Raw genomic sequence first — 13636 nt, forward strand, 5'->3', positions numbered from 1 at the left:
AACCCCTTCCACCTAACCATAACCCACTGCCTCATATCGTCCCACAACCACCATCACCAACCGTACCCACCAACTCACCTCTCTCCAACCATGAAGCATCACCTAATAGTCCCCCCTCCACCAACACCCAAACGGCAAACCAAACACTCACACCCACCCCATTCAACACTCACTATAGAGACTATATGTTGTAAAAGTCGAAGTGTTTGTTTCTTAAGTTTCGCATGTTAGTTATTTTACTAAGTCTTCATTTGTGCAAAGCATATAGTTCAGAACTTAGTATATTTTTTGTACACTCAGGTTTCCTATAAATAGGGACTGAGGTTAGAAGTAGAGACATCGAATGCACGAGTGATTCATTAATCATTCACAAGTTCTCTCTGCTTAGTCTGTAATCAGTTCTTCATCAATATAAGATCTGATAAATATTTACTTTCTGTGTTCTTATTTTTCATTCATACAGTCATGATTGCTTTCTAAATCTCGATAACAATTCCCTTCAATTGGTATCAGAGCAGGATTCAAACTGCATTGATCTGATTTTCGTTTTAGAATTATTTGCTTTTTGAGTAGTAACTTTACTCAAAATTTTCCGCGCATTTTGGTTCTAAAAATCTCTCTTGATCTTCATATTTGAATCGATTCTGCATTTGAATTGTTTAGTCGAGTGATCGATTAGCAATCGGTGATCAATTTGTTTGATCAATTCACAAATTCATCAAGTTTTTCAAGCTTTCTAAAAATTTCTCGTGTTCATCAATGGCGAACTTCAACATGAATACCATGACTTCTTTCCCTCACTTACTTGGTTCTTCAACCAAAATTTCAATGTTAATCCCTGAATATTATGATCAGTGGGATGATAGAATGGAGGATTACTTAAATGGAATTGATGAAGAGCTCTCGAATTGTATCAGTGGAAAAGGCCAACTACCTGATAATGTTCAACCAATTGGACAATCTGCTTCTTCAGATGAAGTTGCTAATCAACAGAAACACATGGAGCAAAATGAGAAAAGGTGTATGAGAGAACTAAGAGGTGCTTTGCCTCCTGTGGTTTACAATTACATTCGTAGTTGTAAAACAGCCAAGGACATTTGGATCACACTAAAAGAGAAGTATCAAGAGAGCGAAAAAACGAAGATCAATTCTGTTAAGCAATGTCTTGTTGAACTTAAAGAATTTAGACAAAAGGATGCTGAAACTCTTGAAAACTACTATGATCGTCTGAATGAGCTTGTTTATCGTTGCAGTAGGTATGGAATCACAAGGTCTCACATGGAATTCAATCTAACATTCATCATGGGTCTTCGCAAAGAATGGCGTAGTGTGAGTATGATGATCAAGAATCAACAAAGTTTTGATACAACTAGCTTGAATGATCTCAACAACCAGCTGAAAACACACGAAAGTGAAGTTACAGAAATGTTTGAAGAATCAAAACAGAGTCTAAGAGGTCCTTTGGCGTTGGTTTCAAAGATTTCAGAAATTGATACTGGTGAAATGGAAGGATTAGACAATGAAGGTTTCTTAATGAACTCTGATGATGAAGAAGTTGCATTCTATTCAAACAACAAAGTTAAGAAATTTTTCAAAAAGCCTTTCAATCCAAAAGGAAAGCCAAATGATGCAAAGAGTGGTTTCATAAAAGCTAGAGGTGAGGAAAAGAAGAAATTGGAAAAGGTTGAAGAAAAGCAGAAAGATGCGAAGGAAGAGAAGAAACTAAAAGGTGATTCTGGAATTTATTGTCATTACTGTAGTGGTGCAAATCACTTCGCAGCTGATTGTATGCTGAGAAAAAAGAGGAGAAGAAAAGCAAAATCAAAGATGAAGCCTACTACTCAGAAAAGCTTGATGAAGTGTGTGCGAAGGCAAAAGGATTGTCATTGGTTGCGAAAAGAGAGTCTGATGAAGAAGAAAGTGGAACCTATCAGATCTGGTCTTTAGGATCTGATGATGAAGAAATGAGGCACCCAACTCATGGTGTAATGTTCGCAAGCTATGAAGATAATTGCGAAGAGAATGTTTATGGACGATGCTTTGTGTCCAAGTCCACTGATAAATCTCCAATGACCACCAAGGTACGTGCTATTTTTGAATCATTTAATATTCCTTTATCTGCTTATGATGCTGAAATAACTTCATTTGATGATACTGTTGCTTATTTTGATTCTGTTATTGTGTCTGCTAGTACAGAAGCACAAAATCTAAAATTGCAACTAGTTGAGACAAGAAGAGAATTAGAAATAAAACGAAGCAGAGTAGATAAACTTGAATTACAAATGGAAAATGTAGAAGTTACTAGCACAAAGAAACATTTATTGTAACTCTGATAAACGTTTGTATGCGAAGTTAACAGCTTTACATCATTCATCTGAAATAAGCAAAGAACAACATAGGAAACTTTTACCTTTTCTTGAATATGAACGCGAAAAAGTTGATGTTGTTTCTTATGACTGCGAAAACACAATTGCTCAATTTGATAAAATACCTGATGATAGATTTGCATATGATATTGTCAAAATTGATGAATTCTTGAATGCTGATGAGTTGATTAGTATTGTCAATGAAAGTTTGACAAAGAATGAACAAGTGAAAATCTTAAAAAAAAATTGAAACTTCAACTCTTGATTCTCAACTCAATTATGCTGATGTCGATGACAATTCAGATAATGTGAGTGAAATCAGTGAGATCGAAGAGGAAGAAGAGGTTGATTGTTCTAAATTATCAATCATTAATATCACTTCTAAGGTCAAAGGTAAAGAAATTATAGTTGATTCGATAGTAAAGGATGAAAATGATAAACCCTCTACTTCGCAACATTGTGAGTTTGATAATGTGGAAGTTGAAAGCTGGAAGACTGATGATCCTGAGGAAGACAAAGAAGAAGTGAAGCATTCACATGAAACACCTCAACGAGTTGTTGTTAATCAAGTGTTTGGTGATACAAAAGAATTCGACAAAATTCTTAATGACAAAGGTGCACATTATTTGGAAACTAACACTGTGGTTTATCCAAATTTTACATGTACAGATAACACAATTTTTCCAAATCAAGTCTTTGTCACAACTGGAAATGTTGAGAAAATTAAACCTGAATTCAACAAAATGGTTGAAAATGATAATCAAAGGTCAACTACTTAAGGTTTCTTTGCAAATCAAAATACAGTAGAAAACAATTTAACTCAAAATTCTTATGTTTTTCAAGGTCAAAAATCATCACAAAAATGGGTGGTTAAACGTGAAAAAGAAAACAAAGTTTTTGAAAGAGATGAAAAACCAAAGATGGAAGTGAAACTAAATTCTCATTAATTTAAATTGATGGTTGGAAAGTATTCAACAGAAAATAATGTTTCAAAAAGAAAAGCAAGAAAAGCAATCTTTTGGCAAGTTGTGTCTATTGATAAACCAAAAGTTGAAAAAGCACAAAATTCAAAGACAAAATCATCAAAATTTCAAAAGGATACAAGTTTTCACAAACCAATATACTTTGTTGACAAAATTCCAATGAAAAATAACGATAAATTTGTTCGGAAATATGACAACATTAGAAAATTTGAGACTTCGCAAAAATTTCTGAATGATCATAAGTTTCACAATGTTGGCATATTAATGAATAATTCATCAACGTTGAATGTCAAAACTCAAGCAAAACCAAAATTTTCACCTAAACAACCAAATTTTCCAAATCCTTCGATCTCAAAACCGACCAAAGTTTCATATACAAAAGGAAAATCTGATATATATGTACGATCAACAGTTGGCTTGAAGGACAAGGAAAACAATATCAAAATGGGAAGTTTTCAGAGCAATAGATAAAGACTGCATTTGACAAGTTTGTGAATCAGTCTACCACTGGTAGTTCATCATCTTATGATTCGCAAATTCCGGTACAAAAATGGAAACCAGTTATGAAAGTTGCGAATGTTGTGAAGGATGAGATGAAAGTCAATGGAAATCCAAAACTATTAAACAACTATATTTCAATATCTAGATCTGATGATGTTGATCTAATGGATAGTGTCTCAGTCAAAGTGAAAACATGGTTTTTAAATTCAAAGAATTTGTTCAAAACTACTAATGAAGGACCCAATAAATCTTGGGTTCCTAAAATTTTTCAATAAATGCAGGTGATATGTGATGAGCAATATGATGCGAAATGGTATATTGATAGTGGTTGCTCTCATCACATGACTGGAAGAAAAGAAAACTTACGAGATTATAGAAGCTTCGAAAATACTGGAGTAGTCAAATTTGGAAATAATCACAAGTGTCAAGTGAAAGGCTATGGAAAAGTCACAAATGGACAGTTTACAATTAACAGGGTTGCTTATGTTGAAGGTCTTCAACATAACTTGATTATTGTTTCACAACTTGTTGTGGGTATTGGAAATTAGGTTGTGTTTAATGAAGAAGGAAGTATCATTTCAAACACAAAGACAAATGAAGTACTTCTTAAATCCAAAAGATATGGTGACATGTTTACACTAGACATCAAACCAATTGTGGGCAAACTTGCAGTGTGTTTACTATCAAAGGCCTCTAATGATGTTAGCTAGCTCTGGCATAGAAGATTGTCGCATTTGAACTTTCGCAATATTAACAAACTTGTCACTGAAGATTTGGTTCGAGGTTTACCTATACTAAAATTTGACAATGATACTTTGTGTGCAGCTTGCGAACAAGGAAAACAACATAGAAAAGGTCATCCAATTGTGATAGATTCAAAGATCGTGGAACCATTGGAACTTCTTCACATTGTTGCTACAATCAATAAAAAGCGATACATTTTAGTTATTGTTGATGATTTTTCTCGATTTACATGGGTATTTTTTCTCAGGTTAAAATCTGAAGTTGCTCAGACGATGATTGATTTTATTAAAAAGATTGAGATAAGTCTTAAGAAGAGTGTTCGCAGAATTAAAAGTGACAATGGTTATGAGTTTAAAAATCAAACACTGGATTTCTTTCTCATAGGCAAAGGCATTTCGCATAATTTCTCATCACCATATACTCCACAACAAAATGGTGTTGTTGAAAGAAGAAATAGGTCTCTATGCGAAGCAGCCAGAACCATGTTAACATTTGCGAACTTACCTCAATATCTTTGGGTTGAAGCTGTATCGACTGCATGTTTTACACAGAATCGGTCATTCATTCATCGAAGATTCAATGTCACTACATATGAAATACTCAACAATCGAAAACCTAATGTAAAATTTTTCCATGTTTTTGGTTGCAAGTGTTTTATAATGAATCTAAAAGATAATTTGACCAAGTTCCAAGCTAAAGCTGATGAAGGCATATTCTTAGGATATTCACAAAATTCAGTTGCATACAGGGTGTTAAACAAAACTTTCAACTTAACCTTTGATGATTACTATCTTAAACAAACGGATAGTAAATTTGAACATAAATCAATTCTTGTTGATTCAGATACTCAAATTGAAAATTCCGAAATAAATGATTTTGATTATGACTTAATTTTCGGAACTCCTGACAGGGCAATTGATGCGGAAATTCATGCTCCTGATAATCAAACATCAAATCCTCAAAACATACTGATGATTCAACAATAACTACAAAGTCAATATCATGAGAAAGTGTGCCAAAAGTTCGTATGGAGGGGGAGCATACGATAACAAATGTACACAAGAGAGCAAACTTTCGAGGGGGAGAATGAAACTATGAATCATCAAGTTGAGGGGGAGCATTCGCAATTTCAACAGGAACATCATTTTAAGGGGGAGCATCAAGATGAACATCATGTTGAGGGGGAGCATGATGCAACAGAGACAATTAATCTTGATGAAAATGATGAATTTCATGAATTAAATGATAATTTTTCTGTTGCAGGATCCGAAAACGAAGATATGTACGAAGATGCACCATTGGAATTTAATCCTGATTTTCCACCACTTGAGAAATGGACGACGAATCATCCGAAAGAACAGGTGATTGGGAATCCACATGATGGTGTGTTGACAAGAGCTCAAATTCGTGAGAAAAATGAGGTACTGAATGCGAACCAAGAATTGTGTATGTTTAATGTTTTTATTTCGAAAATAGAGCCAAAGACAGTAAAGGATGCTATGGAACACTCAGATTGGGTTGTTGCTATGCAATATGAATTGGCTGAATTTGAAAGAAATAAGGTTTGGAGATTAATTCCTAAACCTTCTGATGTTTCAATTGTCAGATTAAAATGGATTTTTAAAAATAAAACCGACAAAGATGGCAATATTATTCGAAATAAAGCGAGACTAGTTGTTAAAGGATATTCGCAACAAGAAGGAATAGACTATGAAGAAACATTTGCTCCTGTTGCAAGACTTGAAGCATTTCGCATATTTTTAGCTTATGCAGCTCACAAAGACTTTGATGTTTTTCAAATGGATGTTAAGTGTGCATTCTTAAATGGAGAACTAGAAGAAACAGTCTATGTTGATCAACCACCAGGATTTATAAATGAGGAACATCCTGATTATGTCTATATCCTAGACAAAGCAGTTTATGGGTTAAAACAAGCACCAAGAGCCTGGTATGCAACACTTACAAATTTTTTCAAACAATCTAAATTTAAACAAGGATCAGTTGACCCCACATTGTTTCGCAAGAAAGTTGAGAATCATCTCATGCTTGTTCAAATTTATGTTGATGATATTATTTTTGGCTCAACTGACCCAGCATTGTCAATTGAATTTGAAAATCTAATGAAGAGTCAATTTGAAATGAGTATGATGGGAAAAATTAATAATTTTCTTGGTTTAAATATAAGACAGAACAGGGATGGAATTTTAATCAATCAAGAAAAATACACGAAGAACCTGCTTGAAAAGTTTGGAATGACCAACAGTACGAAGCTGAGAGCACCTATGGCAGTGGGAACAAGACTAACTCCTTCATTAGATACTCCTCTAGTTGATTTAACTCTTTATCGAAGCATGATAGGGTCTTTGTTGTACTTAACTGCAAGCAGACCTGATATTATGTTTTCGGTATGTAATTGTGCTAGGTATCAAGCTAATCCCAGAGAACTTCATTTAACTGCAGTGAAAAATATTTTTCGCTATCTTAAGGGGACAATTTCATTAGGACTTTGGTATCCTTCAAAATCGGGATTCTTCATTCAAGCTTTTTTAGATTCTGATCTAGGAGGATGTACTTTGGATAGAAAAAGTACAAGTGGTGGGGGTCAACTATTGGATGGGAAATTGGTGAGTTGGCAGTCGAAGAAGCAAACTTGTGTTGCTATATCCACTGCTGAGGCTGAATACATTTCAGCTGCTGCTTGCACTTCGCAAATCATTTGGATTCAGAGTCAACTTCGTGATTATGCGATAAATATGAAAAAGATTCCCTTGTATTGTGATTTTCAAAGTGCAATTCGCATTTGTCATAATCCAGTACAACACTCAAAGACTAAACACATATCTCTTCGATATCATTTTATCAAAGATCATGTGGAAGATGGGAATATTGAAATACATTTTGTTAAAACCATTGAACAACTTGCTGATATTTTTACTAAACCTCTTGATGAAAAATCATTTGTAAGAATTTTAGCAGGTTTGGGGATGATCGATGTGAATTCAGTTTCAAAATCAATAACTCAAGAATGAAAGGTCCATTCAGTAGCTCTGAGTCAACATCATTCAGAAGTTACTGTGCGTTAAGAGGCTTCGCATTGCTTCGCATTCGCACATCTGGTAACTAAGGTTCAATTTAATATTTTTTTTGCTTGCGAGAAAATTGAAAAATCAAAAATATTTTTTTTTGTTTTGTTTTTATTTTCAAAAATCCAAAAATCCAAAAAGATTTTATTTTGTTATATCTTTATTTTTGAAAAATTCAAAAACCACAAAAATATTTTTTTAACTTTGTTCTTTAAGTTTTGTTTGTTTTTAGTTTTAGTCAAGAGCATGATGCGAAGAGGTCATGCTTATATATGTTTCTATGGGAAGGTATCATTTCTTTCAACTTTGTATGTAGTGGTGTTGATTATGATGGCATGTGCGGAATTAGAAAGATCTAGTGATTCATCATACAAATTCAAGAACACAAGGAGTAAATAATTCTTTGTAAGCTCATATTAGATCTCGAAAGAATATACAAATGGGTTTGTACAAAAATTCTCTCTCTAGTCTAACACTCCATATGGACTCTTACATAATGGGAGTCACTCACTTCCTATTTATAGGAAAGACTCAACCCATTTACACATACAAAGAGGAAAGCCTAAAACACTACATCCAAGAGTGATACCAATTGTTGTGAATTGTTATCGAGAATTAAGAAAAGAAAAAATGGATTTGAATGATGAAAGATGATGAACACACGGAGTAAATATTAATCAGATCTCGTTTTCATTAAGACTGATTACAAAGTAAGCTGAAGAGAGATATTGTGTTTCGATATCGTGTCTCTACTTCAAGCCTAAGTCCCTATTTATAGGGAGCATACAAAAAATATACTAAGTCTATACATTGTACTACACTTCGCATGCAAAATTGACTTAGTAAAATAACATACAAATGCGAATCATTACAAAACACACTATTCGACTTTTACAACATACATCAACATTGTACTAGTTAGGGTGTCTCTAGAAGCATGCTGCAGCATGTTAACCCAAGCCTCATATGACTCCATGTGTGAGAAATGAAAGCCTTAATGAAATTATCTTATGAAAATTTCTTCCCAATTAGGTTTGTATTCGCATTAGTCAAACGAGCTACCTTACTCTTCTCATATGAGTAAAGAGTTTTCTGTTTGGTCCACAAATAACAAAGGTACATTTAATCTTATAACCAATCTTTTTCATCACAAAATTCTTAGCAGAAATCACACACAAAGACGTATGTCCGAGAGGTCTCTGATCAAACCCATCGAGACCTAGATATACAAAAATTATGTGTTAATGATCTGACATCATGAGTCCGTGATGAAGGTGAAACCCAAACATCTTACAACTTAAGGAATTGACTGGGAACATTGTTCCAGATATTGACGAAACTTTTGTTTCAGTACCAAAATTCAAAACTCCAAATCATATTCAATTCGCATGCGTGGTCTTGATCAAACATTCGAAACCCACGATGTTTGTTACCCAACAAGATCCAATACATCAATTTTTTTATGAATATGATTTCCGTGTGAGTTTCATTCGAATGTCCTAGTCATGATAAACATTTTCAAAGCTGACTTGTCACTGACTACACTGGTCATACAAGTAATATCTGTTATAATTTCTCACCTTATGTTTAGGATGACATGTAACAAAATTTTAAACCAACCCAAGAATCACTTTTAAAAGAATCCCTTTGATACTTATCAAAAAGTATTCGATTGTAATTCACGGGAACATAAACAAGCTGTTGATCATCTCTCTTGATGATTAACGAAGCAACCTTTGCCCGGGGTTTAACTGCCTTTGTGTCAAATTGCATTTTTGACATCACAGAATTCCAAATTTTTTTTAACTTTCTTTTTATCTTATTTCTTTGACTCACATGCACACACGAAATCCTTGAGGTTCTAAGTAATACCAACTTAGGTTGAAGATTTCGCAAGTCTGACATATGACTTCGCTTTTCATCCTAAAAGTGAAAGAGCCTTGCCTCCATGGGAAGGGTTGTAACGGTTACAATTCAAATAAAGGGAATATTGATAGGCTATGTATACGTGACGTATGGTATTCTGTCCGATTTTCTAGGAGACGTGACAGTTGCTTTTTGACGCATGGCTAACTTTTCGCAGTAATGGTCCGATTTTCAAGGTGCCACGTCGGATATCATTAAATGCATCCCGCTTCAAATTCAAATCAATCAGGGTTACATATAAAAGGGGGTTCAAGAGTGTTTTATACGGTTACACGATCAAAATCAAAAATTCCCAAATTCTCTGTTCTTCATCTTCTTAAAACCCTAACAATGGCTGCTACTCAATCCAACACCGACGAAGTTATTTCACAATCTCTTATGAAGATTCAAAGCACAAACTACCAAGTTGATCCTAATGTTTCATCTTACCCAGAAGAATTGAAGATGTTGATCGTTGCACTAAAAAGGTCACCATTATCAATAGCAATGTTCAGTTCTTTTCCTGTTCCTATGACTTGGTTGTCAATGGCGGCATCAACTGCGTCATACTACTATGCAACAGATGTCATAACTTTCAATCTAGTGAATAACAAGAGGGTTCGTCTTAACAAGAAAATGTTCATTGACTTCCTGAACATTCCTCATAACCCACCATTCTTTAAACCCACCAATTCACAGATTATCTTCATCTTCAATGAGATGGGACATCAACCCACTCTTGAAAAGATAAGTGATTTCAGGAAATCCAGCTTACCATGTAGTTGGAATTTCTTATTTGGTATCTTTCTAAGATGTTTGATCGAAAGGAGTGTAGGTCTAGACAGGGGACGAATGGAGGTTTATGCCATGGTTATGGGTCTTTACTATGATTTAAGTGTTGATTATGGAACTCAGCTTTGGAAGGAGTTCAACAAGAGCCTAGAAAATAAAAGTGTTGATAAGGGGATTTCTTGTGCAAGATACTGGAGTTTGATTTTAGAAATAGTATATGCAAAAGAAGGCATTCAAGTTCCTGAAGAAGGAGAAGTTGCAGAATTTTCTTTGTACTAGTTTCCCAAAGTTGTTGAAGATGATGAAAATATATTTACAAGTGTTGCAAGAATTCCTGATGCAATGCTTCGTAAAGTTTCTTCTACTCACAAGGTGTTAGTTCGATATTTGAAGACTTTTGACCCTAATGTGCGAACTGGAATATTACTTGAAGTCAGTGCTGAGTCATCAAAGAAGAAGAAGAAGACTCAAAAGGGAGAAAAACACGAATCTTTAAAAGTGTCAAAGGCTGAAGAGGTTGAGAAAGATGACATTTCTACCAAAACTATGAAGGAGATTATACCAACAAAGTCAGGGGTATTAAAGAAGCTTCGCAAATCATCACACACAACAACTACTTCACCTACTATTCGCAAAAATGAGGTGAGTAGTAAGGGGGCTATGTTTAGAGACGTTCCAGCTCATGTTTCTCCTGGTTCAAAGAGAAGAAGAGCTCAAGAGGTTGCGAAGCATATTACTCAAAAGCTCTACAAGAAACAAAAGATGATTATTCACAATGAATCATCAGATGATGAAGTGGTTCCAGAGACTCCACCTGTTTCTCTTCCCACAATGGTAAATGTTTCTCTTCCAATTACTTCGCAAATTTCCACTACCACATCAATTCCACTTGAAGTTGTTACACAACTCAGTTCATGAGGAAGAACTTATTTCTGATAAGGTTGTTAATGTATCTGATACGGAGACACCTATCACGAATATTGAACTCATAGTGCCAATCATTTTATCTACTTCATTACCACCATTTCCTCTTCCAAATACACATACAACCACATCATCCATATTTGATCATCCTTTAAAACATCCTTTTACTACATTGTTTCCATCTCAGTCACCTGAAACACCACAACCTATACCTTCGCAAGCTCTATCTGATGAAGAAGCCGAAGGAGGAGGTTTTGGAGGAATGTTTGATGCCATACACTTTGATTCAGAGGAGGAGGAAATACCTGATCATATGCTTATGTCAGGTAAGCAATTTAAAATCCTGAATCGAAAGTTGAATGCCATTATTCAATCACAAGCTGATGTTGGTACAAAGTCATCTATATCGGGATTGGAAGTTGAATCGATGATTAAAGCTGCAGAGAAATGTATCATTGCAAAAGTTGATGATTCCGATAAGAATAATGAGCTTCGCATTCAAGCTCAAGGAAAATCTTTTGATGGAGTTATAAAAGATTTGAAAATTGTTACAAAAGAACGACATGTTCTTTTTATACAAGATGTGAAGAAGGTCAGGGAAGATGTTAACTTCAAACTTGAGGAGTTAAAGGAAGAAATTGCAATGGAGATTCAAGACCTTCATTCGCAAAATTTAGAAGTTCAAAAACGTGTTGATATTATTGTTGAAGCACTGACCAAGCTTGCTATTGATTATCAACCATCTGCTCAAATTATCGAAGCCAAGCATCAAGAGAATAAGGAGCAGTTTTCAAAATTAATTCAGTTGGCTACTGAATTAAAAAGTTGTGTTTCGTAGCCTTCTTACCAAACGATTCTTACTCCGGAATTTTTAACTCTCAAAGTCAACACATTAGAGCCAGCTATCCAAAAGGCGTTGGCCCCAATTACCAATTTTACTTCAATTTTGCTAAAGAATACCCCGCCTGCTTTCACAGGGGTGCAAGGGGAGAAATAAAAGGAAGTAAAGGAGAGGATGTGAAAATTGTTGGGAAGATTCATTCAACTCAGCTTAAAACAACTTTGCCTGTAATCACAAAACCAATTCCTTCAACAATAGTAACTAAGCCAATCACTAAAGGAATTATAATTGATTCAACTGAAGGAGGAAGTTCGAGTGCGAAACCTCAAACAGTGGTTACTGGAAAAGGCAAAGAGGTGGTTATTGAAAAGTCCAAAGAAGAAAAGAAAGCTGAGGTTGAAGCTGAAATGGAAAAATAAAGGCAAATTTAGAGCATACTATGGCAAAGAGCAAATGACCCACCAACTTTGAACAAGGGTGATCCTACGAAGTTGTACTCCTTTGAAACTATTAAATCTAAAGTTTTGGGGAGTCATTTATACGAGTTTGAGAAAAAGCCTAGAAGGAGTTATGATGTTGCAAATTCAGATAGAAGCCAACTTGATTTTCCAATAAACGAAATGATGTTTATTATAGCGCAATACAAGATAAGTGAAAATTTTGAAAATGCTGATGAATACACTTACTTGAAGATCAGATTTCATGCTGTACTTGCGAAGGATCAAGAGGAAGTTTGGGCTTTAATGAAAATCAAGAAAGTTCTAACAATCAAGAAGGATGTTATGTTCTAGAACATGCTTCAAAACTTTCGGTATTTTGTGGTACGTGTAGATAACAAGGCATTTGATTTTACCATTGCTGATTTTCCCTTGATGAATCTAAATGATCTCATTCAAGTAGCATTTATTCTAAAAGACATGGAAGAAAACAAGCTGAAAGGATATGATACTGATGTGTTCAGATTTGGTTTCGTGCATATCAAGATATTAATAGATAACTACTATGATTTCTTGGCATTGACTGATGAAGAACTTGCATCAAGACTTGGAAGAAAAGTTACAGTCTCCTGGGAATCAACCTTGCCTCAAACGGAGTTAAACAAATATGCAGATGGAGAAATATGCCTTAAACCTTTTGGCATGGTTTTCGCAGGAAAAGATACGAAGGGGAAGCCTAAGAAGTTTTTGTTTAAAGTCTCAGAGATTGAAAGATTCACCACTTCACAATATACGAATTTCATTGTTCGTATGAATAATTGCAAGAAGAATAATGAAGGAGACAGGAGAGAGCTTAGAAAGATAATCAATTGGTATTCAGAAATCAGAAGAACAATGCACTCAGTTGTTCAGAATCTCACAAACTGAATAGTTTCGACTGTTTACAAAGGGGGAGAATGTAGAGACTATATGTTGTAAAAGTCGAAGTGTTTGTTTCTTAAGTTTCGCATGTTAGTTATTTTACTAAGTCTTCATTTGTGCGAAGCATATAGTTCAGGAC

This window comes from Lactuca sativa, chromosome 7 (assembly GCF_002870075.4).
Source record: "Lactuca sativa cultivar Salinas chromosome 7, Lsat_Salinas_v11, whole genome shotgun sequence".
Taxonomy (NCBI): Eukaryota; Viridiplantae; Streptophyta; class Magnoliopsida; order Asterales; family Asteraceae; genus Lactuca; species Lactuca sativa.